The sequence below is a fragment of the Ananas comosus genome, linkage group 13 (assembly GCF_001540865.1).
Source record: "Ananas comosus cultivar F153 linkage group 13, ASM154086v1, whole genome shotgun sequence".
Classification (NCBI taxonomy): Eukaryota; Viridiplantae; Streptophyta; class Magnoliopsida; order Poales; family Bromeliaceae; genus Ananas; species Ananas comosus.
Window position 1 is genome coordinate 5,735,204 of NC_033633.1, and position 15,645 is coordinate 5,750,848.

Below are 15,645 nucleotides of genomic sequence, written 5' to 3' on the forward strand. Positions count from 1 at the left end.
CATACTACATATATGTATGTATACCCAAAGTCCAAATCTATGCTAGAAGCAATTCCGAGTAATCCAACTACTACTCTCTATTTAGTAGTGATTATAACAAACTCATCCCGTGTCGATTTCCATTTCCAATTAAGAACCTACCAAAGGTAGTCCAGCTTGTGTCGCCTAGGTGCCTGTGGTAGCCCAACATCCCTACTCTTGAAATGTGTCTGTCCCACTCGACCCCGTAGGCTTCTCAATACCGCACGAGCGAACATAAGTCGCGTAGGCTAACTCCGGAGTGCCGGCTTGTAGGGAGCGACCCTCACAAGCATGTGCGAATGAGCACAAATGGCAAACAAGCAAGGTCAAAGTCTCAAGTACTCTACTCTCATGCCTCTCACATGGCAAGGTCACTAGCATCCCAAGGATCTAGTCCAAAGTCTCAAAGTGACGCTCCAACGCACACACTTGCTTAGTGCCTCTTTATGACACTTAAGCATCACAACTAATCATGCCCAATTCATGTTCCATATTCCAATTAAAACAATACTAGCAAGGTCCACTTTAGCCCGGGCCCAATGCCTCTTTATGACATTGGCCCAATCTCTCAAATAGTCTAAGTCCTCAAGCCTCTCTAGGCTTCCAAAAATCCCTAATGTCACAATTGGCAAATAAGCTAAATGCATGAAAGCAAGGTTCATTTTCATAATAGGGATCTTAGTTTCAAATCTCAACCAGAATGCTATATCACACATGCATGCTCTCTACTACATAGAGGCCCAAAATTTTACTATATGCAACATAGCCATTTAAAGCATTCTAAAATTCACAATAAATACATATAACAAAAATATGCATGCTTTTTTATTTTATAACACTTAAATCATCAACAATGAGATTTTCTCATTGTGTGGCTAGGTCAAACCCATCGAACCGTCACGTGCTCCTTCGATTCGCCGAACGGAGTTGTCCACGAGCCTCAAAATACCCTAAAAGTATTGAGCGAAGAGATACACGGGCATTACGATCAACTATAGGATTAAACATTAACCTAGAAGCAAAAGGGCCAAAACTCACCTCAAGAGTAGAAATCATCTCCGAAGCTCCAAAGGAGAGCTAGAATCCTTTCAATCCAAGCCCAAGGAAGGTTCTAATCCAAGAAATCTAACCCCAAAAGCCCTAGATCAAAAAGCCCCAAAATCAATCCTAAAACCTTATTCTAGGGTTCCAACACAAGAAAACCTCAAATCCAAAGTCTAGATGGAGAGAAAGGGCTACCAACCTCTAAGAAGCTTCAATCCAAGCTCAAGGGTGAAGATCTTCTCTCTTGTAAGCTCCAAGTCCAAGCTCCAAGCACCAAGGAGGAAGAGAGGGTGAGGAAGATGCTCCAAGTCCACTAGTTGCTCTCAATCATCATCTTCTTCATTCCTTCTTCTCCTTCTCCTTCTTCTCCGTCTCCTTCTTCTTCTTCTTCTTCTTCTTCTTCTTCTTCTTCTTCTTCTTCTTCTTCTCTATCAAGGGTGTAGAGAGGGTTAAGAGGAGAGAAATGAGGAGAAGAGAGAGTGGATGGGTCATATAGACCCTCTATTGCAACAAAATCTAGCTAGGTCCCTCAAAATTCCAATATTACAACAGCCCGGTCTGGGCAGTTTTCGCCTAGAGGGACCGGTCTCTCCCTGCAAGGGACCGGTCTCTCGCTAGGGCTGCCACAACACTGCTCACTGGAAGACCGGTCTCTCCTTTCAGGGACCGGTCCCCGAGAGTAAAAACTCTCAGGACTCGTCCCGAATTCAGGTTTTCGAACTTCTTAGGTCGGAAAAACATTCTACGATCCTCCACCAAGTGTGGAAAAGCTCGAAACACATCCAATCACTCGAACCTCGCAATTTGTAAAGGTCCAGTGTGTTACATCGCATGAGAGCTTTTTTAATCGCAATCGATGAGCGGGTGTGGAAAGCTATAGAATTTGGTTGGAAGCATCCTATCGAAGTTGTCGATAACGCCACCGTTCCTAAACCATGAAACAAGTGGACAAAAGATGAAAACGAGTCATCTTCATTTAACGGTAAAGGAATTAATGCTTTATTCAACGCTTTATCGCAAACGGAGTTTACTCGTGTTTCGGCATGCGAAACGGCAAAGGAAATTTGGGATACTCTACAAGTTACGCATGAAGGAACAAGCTTAGTAAAGGTTCAAAAATTACAAATGCTAACAAGCAAATTTGATTTGATTTTTATGGAAGAAAATGAGACCTTTACCGAGTACTATACGCGTTTACAAGACGTTGTGAATACATGCGCTAACTTGGGAGAGAAAATCTCGGATGCTAAGGTTGTTAGAAAGATTATTCGAACTCTTCCAGAACGCTTTGGGGCAAAGGTTGCTGCGATAGAAACCGTTAAGCATCCGGACGAGATGAAAGTCAAAGAATTAGTAGACGCTCTACAAACGTATGAGATTACTTTTCCTACTAATCAATCTTTTGCCAAGTCTTTTTCTAAAAGTACAGGGGTTGCACTCAAATCGACAAAGAAAGAAGACGATGACTCGAATTCCGACGGAGATGTTTCGCTTGCTAACTTCGAACATCAATTAGCGCTTCTCACGAAGAAATTTCGTCGGAATTTCTGAAAGAAGAACAATTTGGACAAATCTTTATCTTTGAAGATTAAATCCTTTTCTAAGCATTCTTCTAATTCAAAATTTAAGGATAAAAACCTTGCAAAGCCTTCGAAAGAAAAGGATGAATTTGAAGGCGAAATTCAATGCTACAAATGCAAAGGCTACGGCCATATTGCAATGGATTGTTCTCCAAAGAAGACTTATAGACAAAAGGCTTTGCAAGCAAAAACTTGGGATGATTCTACTTTAAGTGAATCATCTTCAAGTGACGAAGAAAAGGATGAACATATTGCTTTATTTGCTAATAATTCTTTGCTATCGTCTAACATTGTTTGTTTATCCTCTATTGCTACTAATTCCAATGTTTCTCTTTCTTCGCATGACTCTTCGAGCGACAACGACGAAAGCGAGGAGGAATCAAATGACGAGGATATAGCGGAAGCGTATCATCAACTTCTTATCGATTCGAAAAAGATGGCCGAACTTAGTAAGAAGTTGAGGCGTCATTTGTTGGATTTTGAAGAGGAAAACAACAAGTTGAAGACAATGAAGAAAGCTCTCGAGGAGGAAAGGGAATCAAATTTGAAAAATAATTCAATCCTCCAAGAGAAGCTAGATGAAGTGAAATCAACGATCAAATCCTATAAAGATAAAGTTGGATTTTTGAAGCATCAATTTGAAGAATCGCACAAATCCAACAAGGCCTTGACTAATCAAGTTCATCAACTCCAATCCGATATTCAAAGATTTTCTTCGGGATCTAAGAAATTGGATCATATGTTTGGGTTGGGTCAAACGAATAAGTTGGGCCTCGGATACGAGAGAAAGTGCGTTGAGAAGGATTTAAAGTCGACATCTAAAGTCTCAACAATTTTGAAAGAGAACGTGTGTCATAAATGTGGCATCAAAGGACACATCAAAAAGAATTGCCCAAATAAGGAAAAGAAAAATCAATCGGCAATGTCTACACATCTATTGGCAACTACGAAACATCAAGCGGCATCGTCCACTACTCGACATCCCCTACGGATTCAAAAGCAACATCAATCTAGTTGAGTACCCCAAATCAATCGGAGGTCAAAGCTACAACAACAAGCTCAATCAATAGGAAGACCAAGGGTGGATCAAAAGTCAAAACAAGTGGTATCTAAAGACAACAAGCCAAGACAGCGCAAAATCCGGCAAGTTTGGATTCGGAAAGGTGATATCTTTCCTTGCCCTTCGTCTTAATTTGTTTTGATTGATTATGTAATGCTTTGTTTGGTGCTTGTTGCATATTTTCTATTCATTGCATTACATGATGATTTTCGAGTATGAAATTTATTTTTAAAAATTGATTTGAGGAAGGATGTTTGGAAATTTTAAAATTTTTTTTTGAGAAAGGAGACGATTGAAAATCTTTATTTTGGGGAGAATAAGTTTTTCAATGTACTTTAACCGGAATTCATCTTGAATTAAATTCATATTAATTATCGATTTTACTCCACCTTTTATTATTTTGATGATAATTGATTATATGATTTCTTAATACATATATTTATCAAAATTTTGAAATCAATTTTGATCTCTTGGTGATTAATTCATCTTGGTTGTGAGTGTTGAATATGATTGATGGATATTCGCTAATAGACTAAACTTTGTCAAAATTATTTTCGATTGTGAGATTGTCTAATTTAGGGGGAGTTTGAATTATTAAAAAAAAAAAGAGAAAAGGGAGAAACTCCTATGTTATAAAAGATGTGAAAAGAGTTACATCCAAAAGGAGTGTGAAAACTACCACCACATGTAGGAAAGAGCTACCACCCCGGTCGTCTGGCAAGTGTTTGAAGCTACCACATGAAAATTGAGTTGAATAACTGAAAAGGTTGAAAAAAAAAATTGAATATTTTAGAATTTTCGGAGTTATAAGGTGTTAGTTTGAAAAAGATGTTCAAAGAGCCACCCCCGGTATCGTATTAGTTAAATCTCTATTTTGAACGGATTGCGACAAATTGGTGTCAATTTTGCCGAATTTCTAAAAATCATTTTTCGTGAACCGTTACATCTTGATGATTTTGAAACTTGAGGTCATTTTTGATAATGAAATTTTGGTGTTTCGATGTATTTTGAAATCTTATAATATTTTATCTTCATCATAATGATTTTTGGAGTACAACTTTTAATCTTTATAAAATTAATTTGATTTTGAAGGATTTTTGAAAAAATTCTAAATTTTTGAAATCCGGCAAAGTGTATTGGTAGCCAAAGTGTACCGGTTACAGGTTTTCGATTTTTCTCGAAACTTTATCAAAACTTCTCCTTTCAGGGCATATTTTTTCTCGACGATAAAAATGGAAAATAAAAAAGAAAAAAATATAAAAGGGTTAATGGCTTCTGGAAGGAACAACAACAATCCGAAGAGGCCACAGTTCTTCAAAGTGCTTCTTTTTGGTTTTTTTCGAAAGTTGTGGATTGTATGAAGTCTATGTGAATTTATCCTATTCAAGCACTTACATTATTGGTGCTCTCTCTGTTTTTGGTATTTTCTTTTGGCAATTTTTGATAAAAAGGGGGAGAGAGAGATGAGATTTAAGATTTGCATGAACAAAAGGGGAGAGATTTTCATTGTTTATAGAGAAGTTCATTTTTTTTTAACTAACTTTGTTCGAGGAGAAAGTATTCTTTCTGCATATTCTCGAAGACTTCAAGACTCCTTGTGTTTAAGTCATAGAGTTTGCTTCGGAGTTGCGAAATTGTAATTTTGTATTTTCTTTGGATTTTTCACGCGAGAAGTTTATTGTTTTGGTGATGACAATGAATTTCATTTTTTTTTGTTTGGAGAGTTGAGCGTTGTGAGTATTTTGATGTATTTTTGAGTTTTGTCATGAAATTGCCAAAGGCGGAGATTGTTACGGATTTTAAGTTGGCATATTTTGTAAAGTTAGTCGGAGTCTTGAATTTTTGAAGAAGAAGAGATGAAGATCGAAGACTCGAAGACTCAAAACATGAATGCATAATGCTCGGTAAGTTTAAATACCATTGATGATAATTTATAAGTATTTAAAGTGTTTGGAAGACTTAGGATGGTTTTTAAAATATGAATCTGGACAAACTGAGTTTTTCAATGTGCTGGGACCAGTCCCCTGAGATGAGAGATCGGTCCTCGAGGGTCCTCACTGCGTGGGATGTTGAGGCAACCGGTCTCTGGAAAGGGAGACCGGTTCTCGAACATGGGATTTTCTGTCACGCAGCGAGAGACCGGTCTTTGGAATGAGAGACCGGTTCCCGAAGCCTGTATTTTCAGGCACGCAACGAGGGACTGGTCTCCCACACGAGGGACCGGTCTCCCGAAGACCGGTCTCCTCGAGAAGACCGGTCCCTGAGGACGACATAAGTTTTTAAAATTGGGTTTTTGCAATCCTAGTCGGTTTCTATGTCTTCTAAACCTATAAATAAGATGTAGGGGTGTTTCTAAAAGATAATGAAGGATAGAATATCTTTTTGAAACCCTAAAAACTTATTGGGTGCGCATTCTTTCTTCTCTCGAACAACAAGTTTCTATCGGATCAATTCGTGTAACTCAAAATTTCTCGTTCTTTATGGAGAATTGATCCAGCTATTGCTTAGAAACATCTTCTACGGTTCTTTAATGATTGTCTAAGCAATAAATCATCATCAATCTTGGTATTCTTGCTCCGGATAGAGTGTGCTCGTGGATTTGAGTGGGCGTCGTGGATTCGACATAATCAAGGCTTCGTGGATTCGAAGTGTGAACGTTTCGTGGATTCGGGATGTGGAGTTCGTGGATTTGGACGTGGGGCGTGGACAACCCGTTGGTGTGCGCGAGATCCGGAGAAGATAAAAAAGAGGTTTGAGTCCGTGGAATCGGTAAATCACCTTGTAATCTTTTATTCTTAGTGGATTGTTATCGCGTGTTGGTCCCATGGTTTTTTACTCCTAGTTGGAGTTTTCCACGTAAATCTCGGTGTGATTTTTATTTTCCGCATTTATTTTTTTCGCTTTGAGATTTGTGATTTTTGGCTATTACACCTATTCACCCCCTCTCTAGGTGTTAGATACAATCTAGATAGATCTTTGGGCACCCCAAAACTTTCACCAAGAACACTCATTCTCTCTCTCTAAAGCGCTCTTTCTCTCTCTCTTCAAGGAGGAAGGCAAGGGGAAGGATTGGAGGAGAAGAAGCTTGAAGGAGGGATCATCATCTTCTTCATCTTCTTCCTTGGTCCAAGAGCAAGCTTTGGAGGTAAGCTTCTAGGGCTTTAATGGTGGATTTCTAGAGCTTCATTTATATGCTCTAAGAATGATTTTAGTGGAATCCTAGGATGCTAATAAGATGATTATTGCTTAAATCTTGGGTGGATTTGGGGTATTTTGCAATAATTGCATCTAGGGCTCCAAAAATGGGATTTTGTGAAATGATGGGGTTTGATCCAAATTGAACCTATATAAACCTAATTTCTAGGTATACGAACGTGCTGGTGAAGTCAGTTCGGCGATCCGTCGAGCCTACGTGGAATATTGGCGAAAAGGACGTTTTCGGCTTCGTTTCCATCTGGAAGGCCGAGGCGGTGTCCAAAAATCACGAAATCGGATTCGTAGACTCGTGGCATCACCTAGAAGTGGGGGGTGTCATCCCGAAGCAACTGGGCTTCCTTCTATGTCCGAGTTAGATTATTGATCATATTTCACATATTGTTCTTATGCATTATAGGATGATTGGTATAGTTGCATTCTATTTCCTTGCATGCGTCCTTAGTAGTGTAGCATTGTGGGCTTGACACCTGAATCTAGGGTGCATGAGGATTAGGTCGTGTGACATGAGATCCTATAGTGATAAGAAAATGGTGAACTTTGAACTTGATGATGAAAACCAATAACTCGTGAACTAGTGTAGTGGAAACACTTATAACTTGGACGAGTGGCATGCAAATTAGTGTGGTTAAGACACTCACAACATAATGATGTAAACCAGTGGCATTGGAACTTAGTGTAAAAGAAACACTTATGACATAACGAACTTAGGGAATAGGTGAGTTTCCCTAGTTATGACACATTGCATGAGAACTTAGTGTAGTTGAGACACTATGGCGTTGAACATAGGGATAGGTGGATTCCCGAGTGTTTGTTAACCCTAGTTGACAGGGTATCCTCAGTTGGCAAGGATTGGATCATACTCACATAGTCTGTTTTGAGCTTGGGGTGGTCGCTCGACACAAGCAGTGGACTCCGGAGTTGTCACATAAGCGGGGTAGCTCTTCACCGGGTGGGACACGAGCGGGGTAGCTCCTCACCTATGAGACTTGAGATGTGAGTCGGGTTGAAGAGCGGGGTAGCTCTTCACCTATGAGATTTGGAATCTGAGTCAGGGCGAAGGGCGGGGTAGCTCTTCACCTATGGCATTCTAGATGTGAGTCGGGCGAAGAGCGGAGTAGCTCTTCCCTACGAGATTGGAGATCTTAGTCGGGGTGCAACCTTGGGGTTAGCCAAGTGGATTGGGTAATGATCTTATGAGAGATATAACTTTGAGCATAGTAGATATTGCATTCATGCTTGATGTAGAGATATAGTAGCATGTTAGTTGGATACATGGCTATATTCATTTATTCCTTTGTTTCTCAAGGCATAGTAGCATGTTGCTATTTCTTCATTATGTATCAGTTCATTTTTAGATATCTATCTATTTATCTATTTGCTTATGCCTGCTTAGACCTAGTGGGAAGATCGGCAGAGTCGGCGGCCAAACCCACTGAAAACTATATTTATATAGTTCTCACCCCACTTTGTTGCAGGGCCGACTACAAGTGCTCCGGGCGAGGATCGCGGTAAGGGCATAGCGCCCTAGTTAGTTAGCAGCTTCCATTTGCATTAGAGTACCCGTGTACTTGTGAGATGTTGTTGTACTCATTTTGGAGAGTTGTATGATGAGATGAACTTGTAAACTCATGTATTCATTTTGGGAGATGTAAATGTAATAAAATATGAATGTTGAATGGTTGTAATAGATAGAACTCTCTCTCTTTTGTTTACTTGTGGTATTGCTCACTTGCTCTTGTGTATGCTTGTGAAATTACTCGCTTGCATTGATCATGTATGTATCTAAGTTTTTCCTAGGCACTTGTTGGTACATGATCTTGTTGTTTTAGCCTTGGGTGGATATGGGAGGTGATGTCCATTCGGCGTTTGTTCGACGTGCCCGAATCGGCCAAATTGGCGGTTGCGGGGCGTGACAATGGAGAGGTATCGAGATGCCGATTCCTTAAATATTAAGCCATTGCCTGCCCAAGAGGATTGGAAAAAGAGTGATATAGGTTTTAGTGTGTTGCCACCTATATTAGCAAGACCTGCTGGTAGGTCACAAAAAAAGAGAATAAGGAGAGAAGGAGAGATAATTAAGAGAAAACATAAATGTCACGCTCCGATCCTGCCTCTTTGGTCGGATTTGGGCACGCCAACAGACCGCAGAACGGACAGGGTTTTTCCTGTACCGCGGACAGAGTCTTCCCTGTACGTCCAAGGCGTCACAATCCAAACAATGCGCGAGGTTCCAACTAGGAACAACATACAACAAAGATTGCATAAGGAAGGTATCGAAAACATAAATACTATGCTATTACAAGCATTCAACTCACATACATTTTACATATTACACTTTCAATTTTCAATTAGCTTACAAATACAATCCAAGTTACTACAATTCATTACATCATTGTTCTTTTCTTTTCTATACCCCTATCCAAGCCGACTCGGGGTACTACTATCTCTGGTCTCGGTGGTAGGGCGCTATCTGTGGAGCTACGCCCTTGCCTTGCGTCGCCGCGCCACTCACGTGTGAACCTGTAACCCCCAAAAACAACATGGGGGTGAGAACTATTGTCCATAGTTTCCAGTGGGTACAGCCACCCAAGGGAAAAGCTCGACCCACCAGGTCTAAAGGAGACACTGCAAACATGTTAGTCCAACAAATATCCACAGAAATATATAATTCATACAACTAACATTTATCATGTTCATACCTCGCAATATGCAATATGCAAATCATGCAACTCATGAAAGTAGATTATTGATTCTACTCTTTATTCTTAGCCATCATTTACTCTTAGCCATTCTTTATCGCTAATCATTCTTTACATTATTAGCTATTCTTTACTCTTAGCTGTTCTTTATTCTTTATTCTAAGTCACATTATATTCATTGGCAATTCTCTCCTAAGGTTACTTTTACCTTAGCCAACTATGCCACTCGACTCGGTCTTGAGTCAATCAACTGCGGATAGTCCGCGCTCTGTCAGGCTCGAGGTGAAGGAAGTCTCACATACACCTCAGCCTTAAATCCTTTCGACTATAGGTCTACTCACAAGGCGAGGATATACCGTCGAACCCCGGACCACAAGTCGCTCAATGGACCTACGGGCGAGGAGAACCAACATACCCGCGTCCCCATTATCATGGCATGTCGGGCGAGGAAAACCAACATACCCATTGAATCACTACCGGGCGAGGAGAACCAATGTTCCCGCAGTTATGATTCTCATTTGCCATTCCACTTACCGGGCGAGGAGAACCAACATACCCGTTGAATCACTGTCGGGCGAGGAGAGCCAACATACCCACAGTCTTGATTCACTTGCGCTCAGTCGCAAGTCTCAGCTGCTGCACTAGCAGCCATCGTTCCTAGGGATTTCGGAATTCACATTCATGTCTCAAGGGTTGGTCTTAAACCCTATAGTGTCGACCTATCTAGGTCCAAGCCATTATTCAACCTAAGTTATGTACGTTAGGTTCAATGCCTCTATGCTCATAGCCTAGGGTCATTAACACTAGGTCCATTATTTTTTACCACCTAGGTTCATTTGACTCTAGGTTCAATGTCACTATATTCATAACCTAGGTTTACTTGACTCTAGGTTTAATTCTCAACCTATGTTTAATACATTAGGTTTAATGCCACCCGTGCTCTTGTTTTCCTAGTTGTCCACACCTAGAAATCATACTTGACATGCCACTCATGAATCACCTATGTTTAATGATACTAGGTTTCATTGCCACTCTTGTCCTTGTTATTCATGTTTAGGATTCTTAGTTTACAAGCTACACTTGTCGAGTTCTTTACTTTACTTAGAGTTTGTCGATTTTAGTTCACATTCATATGAATCTAGCATACTCTCACAATGTCAACATGCATATACTTTATCATCCCATGGTAGTCAATACTTAGCATCTCATGCATTCTTTAACATCTACCACATGTATTCTTGATTAGCATAAATCTCATGCATTTATTAGCATCTATCACATGCATTTATTTACTTTGCAATTAACTACCATTATATGCATCAACAATACAACTATACTCCACTTTAGCATGGAAGCGACCTAATCGATTCGGTGAAGCACAACCCACCTCAAATCGCTTTCCGATTGCTCGTAGTCACTTGCAATCGGCCTTCCGCGGCACTCGTTGTCCGGTTCGGCCCGATTTTGCTAATACTCACCAACAGTGCCTCATTCCACGGCCTCAGATTTTAAGGGTCTATAACTTGATGCCACGATACTACGAATCCGATTTTGTGATTTTTAGTCGCCGCCTCGGCCATCCAGGCAGAAACGAACCCGAAAACGCCTTTTTCGGCAATATCTCCTCGTAGGTTCGTCGGATCACCGAACCGACTTCGCCAACACGTCGAAAATACCTTCAATTAGGTTTACATAGGGTCAATTTATATTTAAACCCACTTATGACAAAAGTCCCAATTTGGATGCCCTAACAATGCCATTTGCCCAATACACCATTTTGATCTCTAAAATAAGCAAAAGAGAGCTTGTTCAATCTCTAGGAACTCATCTAAAACCATTTAAACCATTCTTAGGGCGTTTGAAATGAACCCTAGAAATCCACCATGAGAGCACTATGAAGAAACATGATTTTCATGTGTTCTTTGGCCTCTACTAGGTTTCTACATTTGTAAGAAGATCAAAACCAAAGATCTAGGGCATAAAACTAAACCCTAACATCATTCTTACAAGAAACCTTACCTTAGCCCCAAGCACTCCAAGGTCCACCTTGTAGGAGAGCTTTTAAACCCTTTAAAAGCTCCAATCTCCACTTGATCTCCTCCAAATCCACCTCTAACCCACCTTGGTAGAGAGCTTCTAGAGAGAGAGGGAGAGAAATGAGAGAGGAGGGGTCTTCTCAGCTGGGAACAAGAGAAAAGAGGGGTTGGGGTCTTATATAGGCTGCTACAATAGCAAATAAGCCCTCATTCTTTTCATATTTGTAGCAGACCAACCTGCTGTTTTCACAGCATTGGGTATCGGTACACGGGATTCTTTCACCGATTTAACAGCCTTTTTTACTCAAACCGGAGAGGAGCTATTCTCGGTCTGCTGCCTGGTACCCTACTAACCAGGGGTGTCACCGATTTAACAGCCTTTTTTAGAACTTAGCCAAATTTTCAGCTTTTCTCCGTTTTCGCTCGTCAGGCCTCCGATTCATCTCAAATTGCACCGAGACCCCCAAAACATGCTTTCGAGCGTGTTTCAACCATATTTTCATCCATGCTTATGCCGGATTTATTTCATGGTCCAACATAGCCATTCGGGTTCCGTTTTCGCGCCCAACGCGCACCGAGACACCCGAATGCTCCCGAATCTCAATCTCGCATTGTTTCGACTCCAAATAGCGCCGAGCAATGCTAAAACCTTTCCAACTCCCTTGGAACTCAACTTTAACCCTTCTAATATTGTTGGAATGTTAAATGGACTTTGTCCAACAATTCCTTTCGTACACTTTAGTCAATTCGACTAAAGTTCGATATCCTCTACCGAGTTTCGGTATATTACAATATGTAACATACCGGATTTTAATTTAAAAGTGAATATAAATAAAAATAGTATGAGATACTATTTTTATTGGACTTGTAGAAGTAAAATATAAGTCAGAAATGACTCGTGCTGAAATCAGAGCGAAAACAGAAGATTTAGAATTTTCTGTAAGAAACGGGACTGATATTTTAGCAGAAAATGCACAGCGTCAGAAAATTATGAAAACTAGAGAATATGTCAGAATTATTTTTATGAGGCTAGATTTAAAGTTTCATACCATTCTAACATCCGGAAGGTGAAAAATAAAATTCCATTGCGATCTGCTAGAGATTACAGTTCGGTAGAGCTTTCGGTGACCAAATGTGGTCGAAGCTGAAAGATTAAAATTTCTTTCGTTAAGTTAAGTAAGACCGAGCCTGACTGACAAATTAGGGCTCAAACTGACATTCAGAAGGACAGGCAAAAAATATATGTACCAGTGCTAAAAGTTGAGTGCTGTGTTGGGGGGTGTTGACTTATAAAAATGGGTCTTTTTCCCATTTCTTCTTCCTCCTGCCTCCTCAACCGAGCAACACCCACACCACACACACTCACACGCATGGTGAGGGAGAGAGAGAAACCCTCCCTTTCTCTCTCTAAATATCTCTCTCATCTCTCTAGATCACTCTCCCAAAATTTGAGGGTTGGTGGAGAGCGAGCTTGCGAACGCGTTGGGAGCGTTGGATCGGGCCTTCGTGCGCCCGATTAAGCGGCGTGCCTCCGTCTCAATGTTCACGTTTGGGTAAGCTTTTGGGATTTGGCTTAATCCTTAATGCTTAGTGTTCTAATAGCTTCTAATGATTTGTTTTCCTCCATGAATACTTTGATTATTTGGAGCATACGTAGAGGCTAGGTTTAAAATGGTGGATTTCTAGGTTTTGAATTATATGCTCTAGAATTGGATTTAGAGGAACCCTTAGATACTAAATGGATGACTGTTGCATGAATTAAGAGATTATGTGATGATTTCTTACAATAGTGCATCTTAGGGCTCAAAAATAGAGTTTTGCTTTGTGTTTGGGTTTGATCTAAATTAACCCTATACAAACATAATTGCTAGGTATACGAACGCGTTGGTGAAGTCAGTTTTGCGATTCGTCGAGCCGGTGCGAAGATATTAAAAAAATGGACGTTTCGGCTTCGTTTCCGCCTGGAGGGCCGAGGCGACGTCTAAAAATCACGAGAATGGATTCGGAGCATCGTGGCATCAAGTTATAGACCTTTAATTTTCGGATCGCGGATTGGTGACCGTTTGGTGGTTGAGTGCGAGTTCGGGCTGAACTGGGTAACGGGTGCCGCGGGACGCCGATTGCAAGTGACTACAAGCAATCGGAACGTGATAACAGGTGGGTTGTGCTTCACCGAAGTGATTAGATCACTTCCATGTCAAAGTGAAGTGTGGTTCATAATTGATGCACATAGTGGTAGTTAATTGTGGATATAAATGCATGTGATTGATGCTAGTTGAAAGCATAAGATATATATTACATGTATTGACTACCATTGGGGAACTAAAAGATAGATGCATGTTGGCATATTGTTAGAATATGTTAGAGGTAATATGTATGTTGATAAATCATGGAACATGTTGGATTGCCTATGAATGTTAACATTATGGAAATATGCTAGTTGGTATATGTATATAGACATATTGTGGAATATGATAAATGGAATATACATGTTGGCATTGTGGAGTATGCTAGATGAAATTATACATGTTGGCAAGTTGTACAATGTGCTAAAAAGTATATGTGTCACGCCCCGAGCCCAATCCTTTTGGCCGGTTCGAGTGCGTCGAACAGACGCCGAACGGACAGAGCCTCCCCTGTCCACCCAAGGCTCAACAACAGGTATAGATAGAGTAAAAAATTTGCACTTGCGGAAACATACATAATGGCTTGCACGATGGCAAGCAATAGCCAAAGTGAAAGTGCTAACTAATCAACATACAAGTACTATGATTAAATTTAAATCACATACATGTATTTAACTTCGAAGTTCTTTTACAGTCATTGCATCATTTCTTTTGTACATCTCAAATTTCCAAAATAAATCTTTGCATTTAACATAATAAAGTATATAGAATCATCAAATAGAAAAGATGATAGTAAAGGGAATGCAACTACAAAATATAAAACCATCTCGGGTGGTTTTTATCTAGGGCGCGATGCCCTTACCGCGGTAGTCCCCCGGCTCGCTCGGTCCGGGCTCTGTGAAAATAGTGGGTGAGAACTACAACAAAGTTCCTAGTGGGTTCGGCAACCAACCACGCCGACTTTCCCACTAGGTCTAAATCAGGCATAATAGAAGAAAAGAGATATAGATAGTAATCAAACTATACAAATGTAGCTAATATGCGTGAACAATAATCAATGCAATGCTCAATAGTATGCTCATGATGAATACAAGATCACAATTTCATTGCCCAATCTCTTGGCTAACCCGTAGGTTTCGCCCTCAACAACTCACCAACCAAATCCTTACTATCGGGGAGATACCCACTACAACTCGACGAGACCGTCCTTTGGGGAGATACTCGCTACGACCTAGTGATGACAACTCCGGAGCACATCACCCGAGGGAGAGCTACTACCCTCGAGCAAGGACTTACAGGTGAGTATGATCCAATCCATAACTATAAGGATGTCAAGTTCAATCCATTCCTTAACTATAAGGAAACACTGCACATATGACTCTTAACTCTAAGATTGTTATATCATAATGTCACTACCTTTGTATACTTGCATTCGTTAACCTTTACTAGTGTCATATACACTACTTGTTTTTTGTACTCATACAATGATGCCACACTTGTTCTGTAAGTCTTCAAGACTAGTAGATGCCACTCTCTACGACTCATGTCCACATGTCATATTTGTTTACTAAGTCCACTAGGTTCTTGTCACTTGTCATGCATACATAGGGTTTATAAATAATTATTGTTTCTGTCACGCCCCCGCCCCGAAATCCCTACCAATTTGGCACGGTTCGGGCGCGGCGAACGGACGCCGAATGGACAGCACCTCCCCTGTCTGCCCAAGGCTCAACAACAGATCGAGTACAAGAATTTACCCAAGATTTTAAATTCTATAAGTACACAATCAACGGGGCACAAACAGTGCCAATAATAAAGAGCAAGTAATCCATAAGATACACAAGTGAAATAAAGAAAGAACTT